Below are 20,891 nucleotides of genomic sequence, written 5' to 3' on the forward strand. Positions count from 1 at the left end.
CTTGGCTTTGAACCAGGAGCCTTTTCCACATTAAGCAAACACGATAACCACCACCCCACAGAAACATGCTTGTCAGTTTTTTTCTGTACATAAACTTGGACAAATATTCTGTTACTAATTCTTTGCCCAAGGCAGAGCAAGAGCAGGGAACAAGACCCCCCCCCCCCAATACTTCTCTAGACCCTTTGCTCCCAACACGGGGGGGGTGGGGGGGGCTGTGTGCCTCGGGAGGAGTGACCCACCTCATATCCCCAACATTTCTGCCCTTCATGGATGGACCTTTGGGGGAGGCCCAAACGCTCCATCCTCTCACTCAACTCCTATGACACACTGGAGCAGAGCAGCGCCATGGGGTAGGGCTGAGCAAGGGGCAGAGGCTGCAGGAGCTTAGCGTTTCCCTAGAGCCCAGGGACCCATAACAAGGCATCATGCCCCGTGTCTCTCTTGGAAGGCGCAGAAAGGGATTGACTGGGGTTGGGGAGAGTGGCTTATGGGTTGTGCAGCTTTTTGCCCTGGTTAGGGCGTGGCCAAAACGCAGGCCTCGCTGTGAGCAGGATTTGAACCTGCGCAGGGAAACCCTATTGGATTTCTAGTCCAACACCTTAACCACTCGGCCATCACAGCTATGAAGTCAGCAGTGTCCCAGGATCAGGGACAGTGGTAAATAATCCCAGTGCCCAGGCCTGACCTCACCCGCCCCACGGAATTCACACAGCAAACCTGGCTCCAGAACAGGGCAAGCTTGGGGGCTCATTGCTGGGCCTTGGGGTGAAGCATTAAACCAGCCCCCTCCTACGGGGCCTGTGAGTGTTGCTGTCCCTGCTGTACAGACAGGGCCATGGAGACAGGGAGAGGTTCACTGAATGGGCCAAGGTCACCCAGCTAGTTAGAGTCAAAATCTGCCCCTAGCTCCCTGCCCCACCCACCAACATGCTGATTCCCTCACTGCCAGGGGGCTGTTTGCATTGGCCTCTTTTGCTGTCTTTTCTGCTGTGAGACATTGGGACAGTTGGCCAGGGCGTCCCCCAGTTGCCATCTCCCTCTGTGCAGGTGCTGTCCAGAGCCCCGACTAGCAAACGCTGACACTGCTGTTAGGTCCAGACCAGAGGGGAGTGTTTAGGGGTTATTTCGGAAGAAGGGTTTTCTCCCCAAATAACTGCATCTAAACGTTGTTTTTTATTTCATAATAAAGTATTTTGAAACAGCACCCAGACACGATTATGCAAATATAGCGCGGGATATTTAAATCCCGGTTTCATTTACAATTTCGAATGTCTCCATTTGCATCTCTCTCCTGAAGGAGACTGCAAGTGTCGACATGTCCTGGGTGTTGCAACCTCCCAGCACTCACCTGAGGTTCCCTCCCCGCTGCCTGAAGATGTTTGGGAGTCCTCCTGCGTCTCCTGGCACTGCAGGACATCAGCGTTGTCATCCTGAAGCTGCAGCCGCTGCTTCCCAGGTGTCTCCATCCCAGACTCCACAACTCTCCCTGGAGACAGGGGCTCCCCACGCCCCAGGATTCGGTCCAGTTCCTCACAGTATGCACAGTGCTGCGGTGCTTCCCCAGAGCGGGACCTGTCCTCACGGGCCCTCACATACCCCTCCCGCAATTCGTTGACCTTGGGTCTGAGTTGGGCTAGGATGCTGAAGGAGGGAGGTGGCCTTTCTCTGCAAGGCCATCAGCCATTGGGCCATATGTTAGATAATTTCATGGAGGTTAGGTCCATAAAAGGCTATTAGCCAGGGGGTAGAAATGGTGTTCTTGGCCTCTGTTTGTCAGAGGCTGGAGACAGATGGCATGAGACAAATCGCTTGATCGTTGTCTTCGGTCCACCGCCTCCAGGGCACCTGGTGCTGGCCACTGTCGGCAGACAGGCTACTGGGCTAGACAGACCTTTGATCTGACCCAGTACGGCCGTTCTGATGTTCATATGTTTTTATGTTTATAAATGTCCACATTCCTCCACCTGGACTGCCGGGCCTGCAGAGACTCCCCCTCGGATCACAGCTCCAAGAGGGTCTTTATCTCTGGCCCAGGGCTGGATTATGGCCTGGGCTAGCCAGGCAGCCGCCCTTTATAGCTGCCATCAGGCGCCGCGTGCCCGGCTCCCGGATTGCGGGCTGCAGTAGCTCCCAGCAGCCACCCTGCAGTGGCTGCCCAGGGCAGGGGCCACGTTAACCCCCGCAGCGCCAGCCACCAATGCCCTTCCCCCCAATGGCTGCGGGGCCCTGCATGGCCAAGCTCAGTCTGTTCCGGGTGGCCTCTGGCTGCGCACCAGTGACGGTAGCCGGGCTGGGTCAGGCACGTGCATCCTGCTGCCACCAGCTCCGCGCATGCGCCCTCCCCCAACCCAGGACGCAATTGAACTGTCAGCCCAGGGCACCAGAATGGCTTGGTCCGGCCCTGTCTGTGAAGTGTCCCTTAAGGGGTCTCTGGAGGCTTGTGCCTGTGACAAGGCAGAAGTGCTCAATCTTAGGCAAAGGACCCAGAAACAACATTTTACAGCAACAAACACAAGGACGGCTCTTGGTCCTCATCCCCGGGCCACACAGAGTATCCGGAAGCCACTTCCCCACCTCTCCCTTGGCTGCTCTAGAGCTTAGCCCAAAGTCTGATAAACTCTACTCTCCCACCCAACAACCTCTGGGACTCCTCTCCCACCCGGCTCCTCACACCACACAGAGTGCAGGGCAGCCACTACCCCAGCATCTCCACTCCTGATCTTTGCCTAATGGCCAAGAAGTTCTGCTTTACCCAAACCACACAGGCACCCTCTCGCCTCTGGCTAACCTCATGGCAGACGTGGGTTTCCCTCACTAATTTTGCCAGGTGTTTACAGGCAGGCATTGGTGGTATAGTGGTGAGCATAGCTGCCTTCCAAGCAGTTGACCTGGGTTCAATTCCCAGCTAATGCAATGTCAACAGGGAGCATCAAAGCTTCTTGCTGAGCTTTTACTTCAACCCTGAAAAAACAGGCACAAATGGGTTCTGCAGCTGCCAGCTGCCTCTCGCGGCTCTTCATCCTCTCCAAGAGCATGCACAATAATGCAGTTCCTCCCTCACATACCCCTGCGGCGATTCCTTGACCTTGGCTCTGACTTGGTCTAGGATGCGGGGGTAGGAGGGAGGTGGCCTTTCTTTGCTAGACCATTGGCCATGCAGCCATAAATGTCCACATTGCTCCGCATGGACTGCAGAGACTCCTCCTGGGACCACAGCTCCAAGAGGGTCTGTATCTGTGTCCCAGACAATGACAGTGCCTGGCATTTGCTGCCCCTTGCTTGATTTGATTCCCAGCCAATGGAAGGTGGGAAGGGAACAGGCGACCTCCTGGGGGAGAACTTATTTAACCCTGAACCACAGGCACAAGTGGGTCCCACAGCCAAGGGCTCCCTCTCACCGCTTTTTGGGGGGAGCAGCTCAAACAAAACTAATTTGGCTGTTGTGGGGTCTGCATGGGCTTGTACCCGTGACCTGGGCATTATTAGCATCAAGCTCTAAACAGATGAGCCAGCAGGCCCACGAGTGGCCCCACAATAGAGGGAAGAGAAGAGTTTTCCCTGCTATTGGGGAAAGCCAGCCAGACCAAGGCCTTTCAGCCACTCAGTCTGGAGCCTCCTCCTACCAATTTTCTGGACTGTTTCCTGAAAAGCTCTCAGCCTTTTGCCTGTTTCTGCTTCCCTGTGCATAGCAGGCAGCTAAAGTAGAGGGGCAGGGGTAGAACAGTCACCCCAGCAAATATATCTGTGGCCAGCACAAGGATTGAACCCATGACCTTGGCATTACTAGTATCATGCACCAACCAACTGAGCTAGTCAGCCAATCAAAACACAGCTTCCAAATAGCCCTTTCAGAAAGGCACGTCCGGCAGCTGAAGGGCTGTCTCTGCAGCTGCCAATGGCTCTTCTCTGACAGGGGCACTAGTGACTCACTGTGACGTGGGCTGGCTCATCCAGCTGGTCTGAGGGTTGGTCAAGGTGGCTGGCGGCTGGCATGGCGCACTGAGACCCAGGGCAAAGAGGCAGCTGGAATCTCTTGCTGCCAGCACCTTGCCTCCCAGCTTCTTCCCTGACAAGCACGTTTCTGTTTCTGTGGGGTGGTGGTTATCGTGTTTGCTTAATGTGCAAAAGGCTCCTGGTTCAAAGCCAAGCAGAAAGTGGGAACAGGGGGTTCTGCTCCTATTTGTGGCTCCCCAGGTAAACACAGCACCTGCTGCTTGGGGATAAGCCCAACTCCCAGACTGAGTAAAGCAAGGAACAGCAGGAGCCCTGCCCTAGAAAGGGAGGGGCCAGTGTGTGTGAGTGCATGGCCCAGACAGACAGCCCCAGGGTGCAAGGACATCTCTAGTGGCCCTGAGGGGGGGAGACATGGGTGTTAGCAACATGCTCATGTGGTGCCATGTTCCAGCACTGCCAACAGGGAGTGTTTTTTGTGGTGTCACCTGATTCCCCCCAACTGTAGCCCTTGTACCTGCCCTGTGGCAGGATAGAGACCCAGGGCCAAGAGAAAGCAGGAAGAGCCCCAGGATGCAGCTCATCTCCCCTTTTCTCCTGCAGTGCAGGTTGTGAGAACAGCTCTAAGCAAAACCATCAACTTGAAGTAATTAGCCCCTATTGGAGCATACCAAAGCCTGGGATTGAACCAGGGACCTTTAGATCTTCAGTCTAACGCTCTCCCCACTGAGCTACTTTGGCGGTGAAAAGAAGCCTGTGTGGCCTGTAATTCTCTGTCCAGGATGTTTTGCTGCATGGCGTCATGCCCTGCCCAGGAAGGCCAGACTGGCCTTTCCACAGCGCCCCTCCCCCACAGCCAGAGCCAAGGTTCCCTCTAAGCCAGGCCTGGGCAATACAGGCCAGCGGGCTGGATCCAGCCCATGAAGCCACCCAACATGGTAGCAAGAAGCCTCAGGCAGATTCCCTGCTCGCCCTGCCCTCACAGCTGAGAGAAGGGGCTGCTGGGCCCTTTGTGTCTCTCTGCTGCAGAGGAAAAGGCTTCAGGCCTGGTCCCTGCTCCAAGCTTGTTTGTGGCCAATGGGAGCTGCCTGCTTGAAGCCCTGGCCAGTCCCCACAAGCTCTTATTCACCCAGGCGTGTGACCTGTACCCCCTGCGCAGGGAAGGGGCTGCCTGAGAAATGTGCTTGGCTGCTGGGAGTGTCTCCCAGTCAGAGCCTGCCTCTGGCACCCCAGCTTTGTGGGAGGCCAAGTAGGAAGGGGCCTCTGGAGGCTCATAGCCCCCTGGCCTGCTGTGTCTGTGGAAAGGGGGGAAGAGGACACATACCTCTCACTGGGGAACAGGGCACATGGATCCCTCTCGTTCCTGCAGAAAATGAAACAGGTTGAGCATTTTGCAGAGAACGGACCAGTCCCTGGAGAGATGGAAATGGGGCCGTTCCTTGTGGGGAAAGAAGTGGGTGTGTTGGGAGTGGGGATCGAGTTCAAACCCCTCCACAGACCAGAACCCCACATTAGGGGCAAGAAAGAGCCTTGAGTCAGGCAGTGGAGAACTCTTGGCTCCTGTTATGCTGTGATGGGATAGTAGGAAATGCTTTACAGAGAGCCTGGCTAGCTCAGTTGGTAGAGCATGAGACTCTTAATCTCAGGGTCATGGATTCAAGCCCTATGCTGGGCGGTGCCCTTCCTTAACTCACATTCTCAGCCTGTGAGCAATTAGCTCTTGGTTTTCATCAGGGTTTTAAAAAGAAAAAGTCTAGTCTTGGGGTCCAGCTTTAGTAGAACCAAAGAGAGAACCAACTGCAATTTCCATCTTCTGAGGAGAAGGGAAGAGGATTTTCTTCTGCTCAGTTCTAGCCACATCAGCCCAGGGGGGAGAAAAAATAACCCTCCGCCCGCTGATTGTCCCCCGTCAGCTTCTGGCACAAGAGCCTCTTCCACAACAATGGTGGCTCATTAGATATGCAAATGAGGCTCACCCTCTCCGTTGGCCACTTGCCGCTGCTCCTACCGGCCACCCGCCAGCCACTCCCTCCAGCCACCCCATCCATGCTGCTGTGGGTGCCAGTGTCTCACCACACTGTGAAATCAGACCAGAGACGGACGCTGTCAGTAAACACTCGTATCGGAAACGCTCCTCTGGATGCTGGGCCCACCAGAGCCATGTGCCGCTGCCATCTGCCTGCTCCCTGGACATCTTCCCATTGCAGAGCGCGCGCCGAGCCAGACTGTGACTAGACAGCCCCTCTCTGGGCACCCAGGGGCTACGTCGACACTGCAGGCTTCTTGCTCAAGAATGGCCGTTCTTGTGCATAAACTTGAGGAACATCTACACTGCACGTGCGTTCTTGTGCAAGTAAATTTACAGCAAAATGAAGGAAAAGGGCTTCTTGGGCAAGAGTTATTCCTCTCCCTCTCCCCATGAGGAATAAACCCTCTTGTGCAAGAGCTCTTGCACAAGAAGGTAGTATGAATGGGCAACAGGGTTTTTTTGTGCAAGAAATCCCTATGGCTAAAATGGCCATCAGAGCTTTCCAGCACAAGAGAGCGTGCACACTGCCATGGACATTCTTGCACAAAAGCACATGGCAGTGTGGACGTGCTCTTGCACAAGAGATTTTGCACAGGAACTCTTGCACAAAACAATTCTTGTGTAAGAAGCCTGCAGCGTAGATGTAGTCAAGGGCTGTTTGGGTTTGTTACGAGCACTGAGCTTTGTACAACAGCCCAGGGAACATTGTGAAAAGCCAAAACCTTCCTACCCTGGGTGTCCCTGGCCAGCCAGCGAGTGGCACAAAGGTTCCTGGCAGTGACGGCTTTGGGTAATTGGTAACAAACTTCAACACCTCAGATGAGGTGGCCGAGTGGTTAAGGCGATGGACTGCTAATCCATCGTGCTCTGCATGCATGGGTTCAAATCCCATCCTCATTGGATGATTTCAGCCCTTCCTCTTGCTTCTCCCAGCTCTCTCTTCAGTTCAGTGCCAGCCCCTCTCACTGCAGCCTGTGGAAAGGGGAAATCTCCACAGAGACACTCCCAGCTGGGACCCTCAATCCCTTCTGCCCTCAAGGGGAAACCTCACAAAGGAGATTCCAGGCAGCCAGGCCATGGGGGTCTCTGAGATGCCCCAGCCCTGCAGCCTGTCCCACCTGGCTGATGCCATGGTCCCTCTGTGAGGTCACTGCCTCCCAGCCAATCAGCTGAGGTGCTGCAAAAGTTCCTTGTGATGTCACTGCTGCCTTGCAGGCTCATGTCCTGCCCCTGGCCAGCCCCTTGGCATGTGTGAGCTGCTCCCCCTCTGCCCCTTCACTCAGGGCTGGTTCTGGGGCTCAAGCAGGGAACATCAGAGGCTGCTCAGGGGGCCACATGCCCCCAAGGTCACCTTTTAAATGTCAGGGCAAGCCAGGATCTATCCCGCCCCTTCCCCAAGACCCCGCCCCTTTGCTGAGCCCCTGCCCTCCCCAAACCTTTCCATGGACTCTTGGTTACTAATGGACACTCGCCACTAATGACATAATCACACCCCAGACATTTTGCTAGGGCTGCAGCTGGGGAGAAAAGTTTAATTTAAATAATTAAATAGATTAAGCCTTTGAACTGTCTCATGTTAGCTGATCAAACTTCATTTTAAAGAAAGGGAAAACATTACGGCCAGCACACAAGGTTTCAATGTTGCTTTATTTATGGCAGGGGCAGGGAACCTTTTTTGGGTCGGGAGCCACTGACCCGCAGAAAAATCAGGGACCACAAAAGTGAGACACAAAAAAACTCCTCCAAAGGCCCCCAGCCCTCTGAGATGTGACCCCCAACTAAGACACCTCACTCCTCTGGCGTTCCAGCCCCATGGCGTGAGGGGAAGGGACAGGCAGGACTGTGGTTCACATTTACTTTTCTGGGGCTACAGAACTAGTGGATTTTGTGAACCTGCTTAATCTATTGGCTTTCTAATCGAAAACCTGAACCACTCAGCCACCTCAGCTCTGATCTTAGCAGTGTCAGAGGGCCGGGGAAACTGGTAAATAATCCCAGTGCCCACGCCTGACGGCACCTGCCCCACAGAATTCACACAGCAAACCTGGCTCCCCGAGCACAGGAGGAGTTTGGGGGCTCATTGCTGGGCCGTGGGGTGAAGCATTAAACCAGCCCCCTCCTGTGGGGCTGTGAGTGTTGCTGTCCCTGCTGTACAGACAGGGCCATGGAGACAGGGAGAGATTCACTGAACAGGCCAAGGTCGCCTAGCGAGTTAGAGCCAAGATCTGCCCCCAGCCCCCTGCCCCACCCACCGACGTGCTGACTCCCTCGCTGCCAGGGGGCTGTTTGTATTGGCCTCTTCTCTCTGGAACCAGGTTTAAGCCACAGCTGAGGCTCTGGGCAGGAGGCTGGGTATGAGGGGTCTCAGGGTACGTCTAGACTACAGGGTTTTGTCGACGGAAGTTTTGTCGACAGATACTGTCGACAAAACTTCTGTCGACATAGAGCGTCTAGACACATTCAGTTCTGTCGACAAAGCAAGCTGCTTTGTCGACAAAACCCTGTAGTCTAGGCGCAACCCTACAGGCAATAACACCTTCTGTCGACAGAAGGTGTTATGCCTCGTAAAATGAGGTTTACCAGCGTCGACAAAACTGCTGAGTTCTGTCGACGTTATGTCGACAGAACTCAGCGGTAGTGTAGACGCAGGTATAGTTTTGTCGACAAAAATCCACTTTTGTCGACAAAACTCAGTAGTCTAGACACACCCTCAGTGTGGGAGGGGGAGCGTGTGTTCCTCTGGTTCAGCTTTTCCCTTTATTCTAGCCCAGCAATTACCCTGCTGCAAAGCAGAGTGAAGAGATGAGGGTTGCTGTGAGCTGCAGTGCGGTAGTCAGGGTCTTGGACTTTGAAACTGTAGCTATTAGTGTGAGCTAGACTAGTCATTCCAAGGTTGTGGGTTCAAATCCCACTGGAGTCACTTTCAGCTGCTCTCTGATTTCCAGAGCAGCTTTTACAGACCAGGCTGGACCTGCCCCTGTTGCATGATGAGAGTGTCAGGAAGCTTGTGATCCCAAGACCTCTGTGTGAGACTCCCCTGGGGGGGGGCTCACAGGAGAGAGCCCCTGGGTACCACACACGGGCCACGGAGACCTGCTCCATGGTCAGCTGGGTGCGAGAGACGTGCCTGAGACTCCTGGTGGGTGTGTGGGCCCTGCCGTGCCCTTCCTTGAAAGAGAAGGGACAAACACAGGCTGGTTGACAGGGGCTCTGACACTCCAGCAGCGGGGCCGTCCAGCCTTTCAGCTGGATTCAGACCAGGCTGGTTGGAGCCTCTTGTGCTCACCAAGGGGGATTCTGCACTTGCTGCCTTGGGAGCCAGGGTCATATTGCAGAGCTCCCCCAGGGCAGGATTTGGGTCTCAGGGTTTGGGTTGGAGTCCCTGGGACGGGGAAGGAGGGTTTGGTCCCTTCCTGAGGGCACAGAATTAACAAGAGAGAATTCCTTCCCCCGCAGCAAGCTGAGTTGGCTAAAGAGTTAGTAACAGAATAGTTTCCCAAGTTTAAATTGAGGAAAGAAAAGCCTCTGTGGTGTAGCGATCACTGTGTAGCGATCACTGTGTTTGTTTAACATACAGCAGCTCCTTAGTTCAAAGCCCTATAGAAACACAGGCTCTTGAGGTGCCCTCTCTGATGGGACAGGCATGTTCTACTCTGAGCTGGGGGTCTCAGGGCTTGGGAACCTTGTTGCCCTACTCAGGGTTGTGCAGAGGTGTCCTGGAAGCTCTGGTCAAAGGCTCTTTCACAGGTGAGTTCTTCTTGCTGGTCTCCTTCTTGGACCCCAGTTTATATAGTGAAAATTGAGTCCTGCTTAGCAATATCTTAACCAATTACTTTAGTATAATTTTGCTAACCAGTCATAAGATACTATTGTGATTTATCTAACCAATCATACTCCACCACCTTAGTTGATTTACATCTAGCAAAATTAATTTTACAGCAGACAGAAACAGATCCAAACCAGACAGCGACCACACAGACAAACAATAGGAAAGGGAGGACAAGAATCATAGAATGCCCATTGCACAACCACAACTATTGCTAAGCAGTTTCTTGCCAGACAAAACGGTGTTTAACTAAGTTTTCTCTACCCATCTTGAGGTCTGTTTCTTATCTGGTAACAGTGGGATCCCCTTCTCACAGCCTAGTGTGACACTATTTCAGTGTCATTTAGCTGGAATGTGAGTATGTGACTCCAGGCTTTACAACTAATTGCTGCTGCTCTTGAGTCTGGCTGCAGAAAAAGGCTTTAGCTTAGACCTACTGAATAGCTACAGGCCTTCCTATAGGGTTACAGAGAAACCACATTGTTACAGAAGACCTTTCCAGGCCAAAGACAGAAGGAAATGCTCAGGGGTGTTTCTAGACTAAGGTTCATTCAATTGGTTTGTTTTTTTGTAGACCTGTCCCTTCCGCACCCCTAGAGACTCTGGAACAAAGAAGACACATGAGAAGAACCCAACTTTCTTCCTTTTGCTGTGACATGGATGGATCTAGATCAGGTTTCACTGAAGGGGTCTGTCTGCATGTGAAGTACCTGTGACAGCCTCTGTGCACCTCTGCCCCTCATCAGCAATGCCGTATACTTGGGGGGGGAGCGATTGCCTTGAGACTTGCAGAAAGGACAACCTGGACAAAGAAAACATACTCAGGCACCCTTTGATAGCTCAGCTGGCAGAGCGGAGGACTGTAGTGTGTGCTTGGCAAGTGATCCTTAGGTCACTGGTTCAACTCCGGCTCGAAGGAGTGATTCTTTTCCCTCCAGCCTGGCCTTAGCAGAAGGCAACCAAGGTGGTTGCCTTGGGTCCCCATGTCTTCAGAGGCCTGCACTGCAATTGACAAAACAATGGTGGGGAGGAGCTGCCAATCACATTTCTTGGGCTGTGCAGGTTCTGTCCACACACAAAAGTTCTTTTGGAACAATGGCCGTTATTCCACAACAACACTGCAAGAGTCTACACAGCAATTCCGTTATTTTGAAATAATTCTGAAGTAACAGGCGGCTTATTCCGACTTCTGCAAACCTCATTCTACGAAGAATAACACCTGTTCCAAATTAGCTGTTTCAAAATAAGGCCTGTGTAGATGCGCCACTGCTGCTAGTTTGAACTAGCCCCTTCCTGGCGACATTCTAACTTATTCTTCTGAGACAGCTCGTCTACGCTGGGGAGCCTGCCTCGGACTATTTTGAGGTTTCCCTGCAGTGTAGATGTGCTAGTTCGAAATAAACTATTTTGAAATCACTATTCAAGACCAGCTTATTCCAAAATAAATGGGCCGTGTAGTCATAGCCAGAGGGATGAAGAAGCAGGAGGAAAGCCAGGAGTGCAGAGGCCAGTCTGAAAACTGAGTGTCCCCAATACCCAGGCACAGGTCACTGGGTAGGTTCCATGGTGTAAGGGGCAGCACTCCAGACTTTGAATCCTGCAATCTGAGTTCAAATCTCAGTGGGACCTGCTGGTTTGAGCTTGTTATTGTGAGGTTTTTTCACACTGCACAGCTCTGTCTATGCTGCAGGCTTTTTGCACAAGAATGGCTGTTATGCAAAAACTAGCCGAGTGTTTACGCTGCATGTGCATTTTTGCGCAAGAAAATGTACAGTAAACCATTGGAAAAGAGGGCTTCTTGCACAAGAAGGCAGTGTGCACAGGCAAGAGGGATTTCTTGTGCCTAAAACAGCCAGTAGAGCTTTCTTGCACAAGAGAGTGTCCACAGATGCTCTTTATAAGGAGATACACCATCTCATAGAGCTGGAAGGAACTTTGAGACGTCATCCAGTCCAGTCCCCATGCTCATGACAGAACCAAGAACCATCCCTGACAGATTTGCCTCAGATGTCTCTAAATGGCTCCTTCAAAGATTAAACTCATAACCCTCGGTTTAGCAGGCCAAAGCTCAAACCACTGAGCTATTCCTCCCTCGTAGACCACACTGCATGGCAGTGTGGATGTGCTCTTGAGCAAGAACTTGTGCTGAGAACAGTGCTCCATGTGCACTGGCCTTTCGTCTGGGGGCTGGCACCGATGGGTAAGAGGTGCCCACGGGCATACAGAGAGCCCAGCGCCTGCATCTCTGCAAGTGACCTCACTTTGCACACCTCAGCTTTTCAGAAACACTCTCCTCCTGTCTGCACCTAACACCAGCGTTAGTGTTTGCTACTGAGGGGGCCTGTCTGGGGGGAAATGGCAGTTCCAGGGGACTCTTGTCCAGTATTCAAACAGGTAACATGGTGAAAAGGAAGCTGAATAGACTTGTACCTATTAGGAAACATCACAACTACCACCACAGATGGGACTTGAACTCACAACCCCTGGATTAGGAGACCAATGCCTTGTCCATTAGGCCACTGGGGCACACAAGTGACAATGAAAAGACAGAAATTCCCTCTTCCAAATGCACATTCCTCAACTTTTAGATGACAGATTCGAGCTGTTGGAAGGAGCCAGAAACACAGGAAGGGCTGATCACACCCCTCTGAAAACCAGCTCTCAGGAGGCACCTCCAGCTGCCCCCAGAGTGTGGGTCACCCCACACTAGCCATGGGCGAAACTCAACACCTGGACATCTCATCTCCCTCCCAAAACCAGGGGCTTGTCTCCCACAGCTGTAGCCTCAGCAGGGAGCCACACTGGCGCTCACACTGCTCCTGGGGAAGGGAGCGGGTCCCACAGGCGCTGGGGCTGGGTGGGGAATGGCCGGTTGTTTCTGAAGGGGAAGGATAAAACGCAGCCACGTTACCGAGGGCAGGGAGAGTGGCTGGGGCTGGGCTGGAGGTGCCATGGGACGGCCCCGGGGGAGCTCTGCAATGTGACCCTGGCTCCCAAGGCAGCAAGTGCAGAATCCCCCTCCGTGAGCGCAAGAGGCTCTGACTGGCCTGGTCTGAATCCGGCTGAAAGGCTCAAATGCCCCAGTGCTGGAGTGTCAGAGCCCCTGTCAACCGGCGCCATGTTTGTCCCCTCCCCCACCAGGCAGGGCAAGGCCCACACTTCCACTAGGAGCCCCAGGAGGGAGTTACAAGCCCGTCGCTTGCACCCAGAGCACTGGGACGACCATGGAGCAGGAATCACTGGCCAGTGTGTGGTACCCAGGGGCTCACAGTGGGAGTCAGAGCCCTGCCTGGCCAGTGCCAGTCACCTCTGCACCAGCTCCAGGCTTGTGGTTTCCTTCTTCCCAATGCGCCTCCCCAATCAGCCTTTTCCTGAATCAGCAGCTCCATGGGTAGCCAGGGGAGGCCAGAAAGACACAAGAAAAAGTAAATGAAACCCACAGCAAGGCACCACTGGGAGTTGAACCCAGGATCGCCTGTTTACTAAACAGGTGCTTTAAGCCAGCTAAGCCATGGTGCCCTCCTCAGGGAGGCTGGTGAAACTACTCTATGGTCCCAGACAACACCTTTGCCTCCCAAAGTGCAGCCATTCCCCATTTCTCTCCAGCCCTGGGGGTGTCTGGCTCCCTGGGCACAGAAGGCTACAGCTCAGCGGGCAGAGACTCTGACATACACATCTCCCCCAGCCGCTGGGACTGTAGAGTTGATCTTGAGATTTAGCATTCCAGGGGAAGGGAGAAGTGAAGCAAACATTGATCATCTGGGTTGTAAACCCCTGGCTCTCAGGGTTTGGGTTGGAGACCCAGATGGGGACCTGGCCTCCTTTGGTTTGGTCCCTTCCTAAGGGTGCAGAATTAAGAGAGAATTCCTTTGCCTTATAGTCATCTGAGTTGGCCAATGAGCAAGTAACACATTTTTTGTTCACATACAAGTACAGGGGATCAGTCTCCCACAGTAGTGATGGCCAAGCGATTAAGGAGTTGGATTAAAAACCCTTTGTTGCCGCACCCAGAGACCCCCAACAAGTCTGTCTCCTGTGTCCCTCTCCACCTCAGTCCCAGTGAGTGCATTATTTTGTATCTGAGGAAACTCCTCCTCCCTTTTTCCCTGCCAATCCTTCCCGAGCAAGCTGTACCCTTCTGTGCCAATATTCCAGTCGTGTGTATTATCCCACCAAGTCCCTGTGATACCAACTTCTTCCAGGGCTGGGTTCGATGTCTGGGGGTTCCTTTTCATCCCTCTCACACACAAATGGCTCTAGCACAGAGCCGCTAGGCCTGGGGGAGGTAAGAGCACTAGAGATGAGTTGCAAGTGGGTTAGTGCTCCCTTTGCACACGAGAGGAGGGAGGATTCCCTCCCACCTGCTCACTGGTGCTGAGGGGCCGGCCCCTTTCCTGCTGCCCCAACTCTCATTCCCACAATGCACTTTGTGCAGGGGCCGTTGGTCTTTGTGCTAAGGTGCATGGATGGGACCCAGGACCCTTCTCCAAATACACAAATCCCCTCTCCTGACCCTCTGTGCTGCTCACAGTCTGGCTGCCTACAGCACGGGCTGAGCTGCCCTGCAGCTGTGATGGATTCAGGCACCTGACCACATGTCTGATCAGTCTGGAGCCCAAGCTCCATTGGGCGTCAGACAAGCAAAACTGCCCTTGGTGAACCTCAGGACAAGGAAGCCAAAACCCCTGGGCTATGGCTACACTCGCGGCTTCTTGTGTGAGTAATATGCAAATGAGGCTAAGCGTGACATATCTCTGAGCCACGTTTGCATAGCTAATGAGCTGCCATATTTGCAGAAGAGGCTCTTGCGCCAGAAGGAGCTGTCTACACGGCCCCTTCTTGTGCAATGCCGTTACACCCATTATTTTCAGGAAGAATGGCATTGCGCACAAGGGTTTTTGATGCGCAAAAAGGGGCAGTGTAGACAGCTCCTTTTGAGGGAAGAGCCTCTTCTGCAAATATGGTGGCTCATTAGCTATGCAAATAAGGCTCAGCAATAGTCCACGCTTAGCCTCATTTGCATATTACTCACACAAGAAGCCACAAGTGTAGACATAATCATGGAGTGTGAGGACCTCACACCAATCCAGCCTGCCCCAGCAAGTCCTACTGAGAATTCATCTCAGATTGCAGGATTCAGAGTCCTGAGCACTGCCCCTCACACCATGGGACCTAGACAGGGAACCTGTGTTGGGTACCTGGGCACTCAGGTCTCAGACTGTCCTCTGCTCTCCTGGCTTCCATCCAGCTGCTTCATCTCTCTGGCTACTTCTACATGGCACATTTACTTTGGAATAGGCTATTCTGGAAGAGTTATTCCAAGATCGCGTCTTTCAAAATAGCACATCTGCACTGCAGGGAAACCTCAGAATAGTCTGAGGAAGGCTCCTCTAATATAGAAGAGTTATCTCAAGTAAGAGCTGCAGGAGGAATAACTTGCAATAGCCCTAGAGAGGGGTTATTTTAAAATAGCAGCAGTGAAGCATCTACAGATGCCTTATTTTGAAATAACTAATTTGGAACAGGATTTATTCTTTGTAGAATGAGGTTTGCAGAAGTCGGAATAAGCCGTTTGTTACTTCAGAATTATTTCAAAATAACGGAATTGCTGTGTAGACTCTGGGGGCTTGTGCCTGTGACATGGCTCGCCGAGAGGCAGGAAGCGCTCGATCTTAAGCAAATGGCCAAGAAGCATCGCTTTACGGCAAAAAACACGAGAACAGCTCTTGGGCTGGATCCCCAGGTCACTCAGAGCGCCCGTAGCCACTTCCCTGCCTCTCCCTTCGCTGCTCTTGCACTTAGCCCAAGAGTTGAGAAGCTGCACTTGTCCCCTCCCAGAAACCTCTGGGACTTCTCTCCCACCCAGCTCTTCATGTCATGGAGAGTGCAAGGAAGCCATTCCCCCCATCATCACTTCCGATCTTGTCCAAATGGCCAAGAAGTTATGCTTTATCCCAAACCACGCAGGCACCCTCTCGCCTAGAGCACAAAGATGCAGGCATGGGTGGTGCAGTGGTGAGCATAGCTCCTTTCCAAGCAGTTGACCTGCATTCAGTTGCCAACCAGTGCACTCTGAGGAGGAAGCAGCAAAGCTTCTCAGGGAGGTTTCCCTTTAACCCCCCGAAAACGGGCCTGAGTGGGTCCTGCAGCTGCAGGCTGCCTTGCACTGCTTCCCATCCTCTCCTGGAGGCAGGAAGCCCTCGATCGTAGCCAAACTGCCCAGAAGCAAAGCTTTATGGCAGAAAACCTGAGCACAGCTCTTCGTCCGGATCCCTGGGCCACACAGAGCATCTGGCAGCCGCTTCTCTGACTCTCCCTTCGCCTCTCTCATCCTTCGGAACTGAGCTTCCAGCCTCACTTGTTCAATTCCACTTTATGCTTCTTGACTTTCTCAATCTAAGGACTTTGAAAAAGCATTTTCAAGACCTGCTCCAGTGGCGCAATGGGTCAGTGCACAGTACTTATAAGGCAGTGCTTGTGGGAGACATGCTGAGGTTGTGAGTTCAAGCCTCACCTGGAGCAGTAGCTTTTAGTCCCTGCTGGGCTGGCCCCTTCCAGTGAACGCTGGGGGAGCTCAGAGGAGGGTCTCTGTTGCCCATTTTCTTCCCCCCACCCCCATCAGCAGCCACCGTCCCTTTCAGCCACTGGAGAAGCTCATGAACAGAGACAAGCTACTTTGTTCCATTTCCCGCTTCTTTTCCCAGTCCGACCCAATAGCTGAAAGGGGCGGAGGCTGCTGATGGAGATGGGGAAGATGGGCAACAAGACCCTGGCAGAAAGCGGGTCAAGGGTCCAACCTTCTCTGCGCCCCTTGGCCTCAGATCCTGGCCACCCAACATTCACTCTCATGAGGCCATAATATGTGAAGTGGGAATTTTCACTGATCCCATCTTCTGGGGTGGAATCCCAGCTCTCCCAGCGTTCACTGCAAGGCCTGGCTTCCCAAACTGGGGGGCATGAAGAAATTCTAGGGGGGGGCATTAGGTGACTCAGCCCTTCCCCCCATCACGTTCTTTTTTTTTTTTTTGGCTGGGGGGGGCATGAGGGTTATTTAAAAATCAAAAAGGGGGGGGCATGATCCCAAAGATTCTGGGAACCAATGCAAGGGTGCAACACAGCAGGGACTAACAACCACTCCTCCAGGTGAGGTTTGAACTCACAGGACTCAATTTTCACTATATAAGCTGGGGTCCAAGAAGGAGACCAGCAAGAAGAAGGAAAAGGGAAGTGGAAGAAACACTCCCCTGCAACCAGAACTCCTCTGCACAACTCTGAGTACAGAAACAAGCTACCCAAGCCCCCTGGCTCAGAGTAGAACATGCCTGTCCCATCTGAAAGGGACCTCCAGAGCCTGTGTCTCTACCTGCCTTTGAACTAAGGACTTGCTGCATGTTAAAAAAACACGACCACAGCGGGTTTTCTTGCCTACACTTAAACTTGGGAAACTATTCTGTTACTAACCTTTTGGCCAACTCTGATTGCTGCGGGGTTAAGGAATTCTCTCTTGTTAATTCTGTGCCCTCAGGACGGGACCAAACCAAAGGAGGCCGGCCTCCCCGGGGTCTCTGTTGAAGCAAAAGGTCCTCTCTGGTTTGGCGGCTAATAAACAGCTTTATTGCTCAATAAGGCACAAAGAGCCAAACGTGTTCCCAGCAGAGCCGGGCCCAGTAAGGCTGCTAATACAATCAACCCTAGTATCTTTATACCCTTAACCAAACAGTCTGACGTCAGGGCATCCAATTACAGAAATCATCAATGAAACTTAGAAAAGTGAACCCGTTCTCAGCAAGATAGAGGGCAGGTGCGAGGGAGTGAAGCGTCTCTCTCAACCAGCTCAATTAACACATTCCAGTAGCCCATCCTGTAGGCCTCTCACACCGGGTGACAGAAAGTTCACTCTGGTCTACGTGCAGAAGCAAGGAGCTGAAATGGTTTCTGTTATACAAGATGGCTTCTAGCTAAATATGAAATGGTTTCCACAACTCCAACCCAGACCCTGACACACAGGGGTTTACAAGCCAGATGATCAATGTTTGCTGCACTTCTCCCTCTCCCAACTGTGCCAAACCTCAAGGCCAACTCTACAGTCCCAGCAGCTGAGGGAGATGTGCACGTTGGAGCCTCTGCCCACTGAGCTGTAGCCTTCTGTGCCCAGTGTGCCAGACACTGCCAGGGCGGGAGGGAAATGGGGAATGGCTGCACTTTGGGAGTCAAAGGTGTTGTCTGGGACCATAGAATAGAACAGTTTTACCAAGTGGCATCCAGAGGGCACCATGGCTTAGCTGGCTAAAGCACCTGTCTAGTAAACAGGAGATCCTGGGTTCAATTCCCAGTGGTGCCTTATTGCTGCCTTTGCTCACATTTTCGTAGGTCCTTCTGGGACACAGAAGAGGCCTCCCCTGGCCACCCATGGAACTGCTGGTTCAGGAAAAGGCTGATTGGAGAGGAGCGCACGGCTCCGCCAGCCGCTGGGACTGTAGAGTTGCCTTTGAGGTTCTGCAGGGTTGTGGGAAGGAGAAGTGCAGCAAACTTTGATTATTTGGCTTGTAAACCCCTTGGTCTCAGGATTTAGGCTGGAGTCCCCAGGTGAGGCCCGGCCTCCCTTGCTTTGGTCCCTTCCTGAGGGCACAGAGTTAACAAGAGAGAATTCCTTCCCCCGCAGCAAGCTGAGTTGGCCAAAGAGTTAGTAACAAAATGTTTGTTCACCCTAATGGGGTGACCTGATGCCCAAATTCCTGCTGCCCCCGGACTGCCTGCAGGGGCCTGGCTCCCCAGCCCAAGCCACAGAGGGAGGCTCAATATCTCCAGGAGGCCGGGAGCACGTGCCCGGCACAGAGAGCTGCTGCCAACTGCTAGTCGCCTGCTTCAGTGGCCCAGCAGCCACCCCCTGAACCCAAACTTGCTCCTGCTCCTCCAGCTTCTCTCCCTGATGCAGTGGGCTGGGGGAAGGGAGGGGCTGGGGTGCAAGAGGCAGGCTCTGACTGGGAGACACTCCCAGCAGCCAAGCACAGTTCTCAGGCAGCTCCTTCCCTGCGCAGGGGGCACAGGTCACACGCCTGGGTGAATAAGAGCTTGTGGGGACTGGCCAGGGCTTCAAGCAGGCAGCTCCCATTGGCCACAAACAAGCCTGGAGCAGGGACCAGGCCTGAAGCCTTTTCCTCTACAGCTGAGACACAAAGGGCCCAGCAGCCCCTTCTCTCAGCTGTGCGTGGGGGCAGGGCGAGCAGGGAATCTGCCTGAGGCTTCTTGCTGCCATGTTGGGTGGCTTCATGGGCTGGATCCAGCCCGCTGGCCTGTATTGCCCAGGCCTGGCTTAGAGGGAACCTTGGCTCTGGCTGTGGGGGAGGGGCGCTCTGGAAAGGCCAGTCTGGCCTTCCTGGGCAGGGCATGACGACATGCGGCCTGGCTGCCAAACATCCCAGACAGAGAATTACAGGCTAGCAAGACCTGTATCCAGCAGCCAAAGTAGCTCAGTGGGGAGAGCATTAGACTGAAGATCTAAAGGTCCCTGGTTCAATCCCAGGCTTTGGCAGGTACTGGCATGTGGCAGTAACTTCCCTGGTGTTCATTTCTTACCTTGCTGTTTTTGGTTACAGCTTGGTATTGACAAATCAAGATCATCTCATTAGCCCCGCCCCCGACTTCTTCCTGTTACTCGCTGCCTCGTTGACTACTGCCCACCCAATGCTGGCCCTAGATATGGAACAGGGCTCTGGGCTGATGGGGATGTGCTGGGGAATTGGTGGTTTGTGTAAATCCTTGAGAATTGATCTTCTTGCCCCTCTGGCTCAATTCTACTTTGTGCTGCTTCACTTTCTCAATGTAAGGACTTTGGAGAAAACTCTCAAATGTCTGCTCCAGTGGGGCAATGGGTCAGTGCACAGTATTTATAAAACAGTGTATATAGGAGACATGCTGAGGGTGTGAATTCAAACCTCACCTGGAGCAGTGGTTTTCAGCCCCTACTGGGCTGTCCCTTTCCAGTGATCGCTGTGGGAGCTGGAATTCTAGCCCAGAGGAGACTGTCAGTCAAATTCCCCCTTCAGACTTGTCAGACTGAATGGTGGGTGGCCAGGGAAGGTCCTTCTTGCTTCCAGGGTCTTGTTGCAGGTCTTCTCCCCCTACTCCTTACCCAGCAGCAGCTGCTGTCCCTTTCGGCCATTGGGTCAGCTCAGGCAGGGAGGCAGGAAATGGGGCAAAGGAGCCAGACAAGCTGAGGGAGGCGGGGAAATTCTTATCTCTGCATCTCCCCTATGTGAGGGTTTGTCTACACGTCATTCCTCTTCCCAGAGAGCAATGCAAATTCAGCTGAGTGACATTGCAAATGAAGCGGAGATTTGCATAATCATGTCTGGCCGCTATTTCGAAATATGCTATTTTGAACTACCAGGCGCTGTCTAGACACAGTTCTTTGGAAAGAAAACCCTTCTTTCAAAATCCCCCTTACTCCTTATGAAATGAGGTTTAAGGGTTATTTCTGACAAAGGGTTTTCTCCCGCAATAAGCGAATCTCAACAGCGTTTTGTATTTCAAAATAAAGTATTTTCAAATAGCACCAGTCTGTGAATATGCAAATGAAGTGCAGGATATTTAAATCCCAGCTTCATTTCCAATGTTGAGTGTCTACATTTGCATCCCTCACAGGCTCTCTGGGCAGTGACACCCCAAGGGAATGACAAGGGCATGTGGCGCTGGCTCTCCTGTCCCAGCAATTGCAGCAAGAGCCCTGCCTTGCCAGTGCCAGTCACAGCAGCCTCTGCACCTGCTCCAGGCTTGTGGTTTCCTTCTTCCCAACACTCCTCCCCAATCAGCCTTTTCCCGAACCAGCAGCTCCATGGGAGGCCTCTTCTCTGTCTCAGAAGCACACAGGAAAACATGAGCAAAGGCAACAAGGCATCACTGGGATTTGAACCCAGGATCTCCTGCTTACAAGACAGGCACTTTAGCCAGCTAAGCCATTTTTGGCTATCTTTATCTTCTCCTTCCCTTCCCCTCCCCTCCCCTGTGTTGAGACAGGCTGTATAGTCTCTGGGGTGGGAATGAGGGATTTGGGTGTGGGAAGGGGTGAGAGGTGCAAGCTCT

The 20,891-nt window shown here is 53.0% G+C and overlaps 10 non-coding genes across 10 annotated transcripts; 7 read left to right on the forward strand and 3 right to left on the reverse strand.

Moving 5' to 3' along the window:
- Positions 1 to 542: 542 nt before the first annotated feature.
- TRNAS-AGA (transfer RNA serine (anticodon AGA)) lies at positions 543 to 624 on the reverse strand. The gene has a single exon. It is a non-coding gene; the product is annotated as a tRNA-Ser (tRNA).
- Positions 625 to 2,844: 2,220 nt separating this feature from the next.
- Positions 2,845 to 2,916, forward strand: TRNAG-UCC (transfer RNA glycine (anticodon UCC)). Its single transcript has one exon. It is a non-coding gene; the product is annotated as a tRNA-Gly (tRNA).
- A 1,706-nt stretch (positions 2,917 to 4,622) lies between these two features.
- On the reverse strand, positions 4,623 to 4,695 carry TRNAF-GAA (transfer RNA phenylalanine (anticodon GAA)). The gene has a single exon. It is a non-coding gene; the product is annotated as a tRNA-Phe (tRNA).
- An 861-nt stretch (positions 4,696 to 5,556) lies between these two features.
- Positions 5,557 to 5,629, forward strand: TRNAK-CUU (transfer RNA lysine (anticodon CUU)). The gene has a single exon. It is a non-coding gene; the product is annotated as a tRNA-Lys (tRNA).
- Positions 5,630 to 6,801: 1,172 nt separating this feature from the next.
- TRNAS-GCU (transfer RNA serine (anticodon GCU)) lies at positions 6,802 to 6,883 on the forward strand. The gene has a single exon. It is a non-coding gene; the product is annotated as a tRNA-Ser (tRNA).
- Positions 6,884 to 10,638: 3,755 nt separating this feature from the next.
- TRNAY-GUA (transfer RNA tyrosine (anticodon GUA)) lies at positions 10,639 to 10,728 on the forward strand. The gene is given in 2 exon segments: positions 10,639 to 10,675; positions 10,693 to 10,728. It is a non-coding gene; the product is annotated as a tRNA-Tyr (tRNA).
- A 2,525-nt stretch (positions 10,729 to 13,253) lies between these two features.
- TRNAT-AGU (transfer RNA threonine (anticodon AGU)) lies at positions 13,254 to 13,328 on the reverse strand. Its single transcript has one exon. It is a non-coding gene; the product is annotated as a tRNA-Thr (tRNA).
- Positions 13,329 to 16,237: 2,909 nt separating this feature from the next.
- TRNAI-UAU (transfer RNA isoleucine (anticodon UAU)) lies at positions 16,238 to 16,331 on the forward strand. Its single transcript has 2 exons — positions 16,238 to 16,275; positions 16,296 to 16,331. It is a non-coding gene; the product is annotated as a tRNA-Ile (tRNA).
- A 1,745-nt stretch (positions 16,332 to 18,076) lies between these two features.
- TRNAT-AGU (transfer RNA threonine (anticodon AGU)) lies at positions 18,077 to 18,150 on the forward strand. The gene has a single exon. It is a non-coding gene; the product is annotated as a tRNA-Thr (tRNA).
- Positions 18,151 to 19,268: 1,118 nt separating this feature from the next.
- On the forward strand, positions 19,269 to 19,341 carry TRNAF-GAA (transfer RNA phenylalanine (anticodon GAA)). Its single transcript has one exon. It is a non-coding gene; the product is annotated as a tRNA-Phe (tRNA).
- The last annotated feature ends 1,550 nt before the right edge of the window (positions 19,342 to 20,891 follow it).

This window comes from Pelodiscus sinensis, chromosome 31 (genome assembly GCF_049634645.1).
Source record: "Pelodiscus sinensis isolate JC-2024 chromosome 31, ASM4963464v1, whole genome shotgun sequence".
NCBI classification, from domain to species: domain Eukaryota; kingdom Metazoa; phylum Chordata; order Testudines; family Trionychidae; genus Pelodiscus; species Pelodiscus sinensis.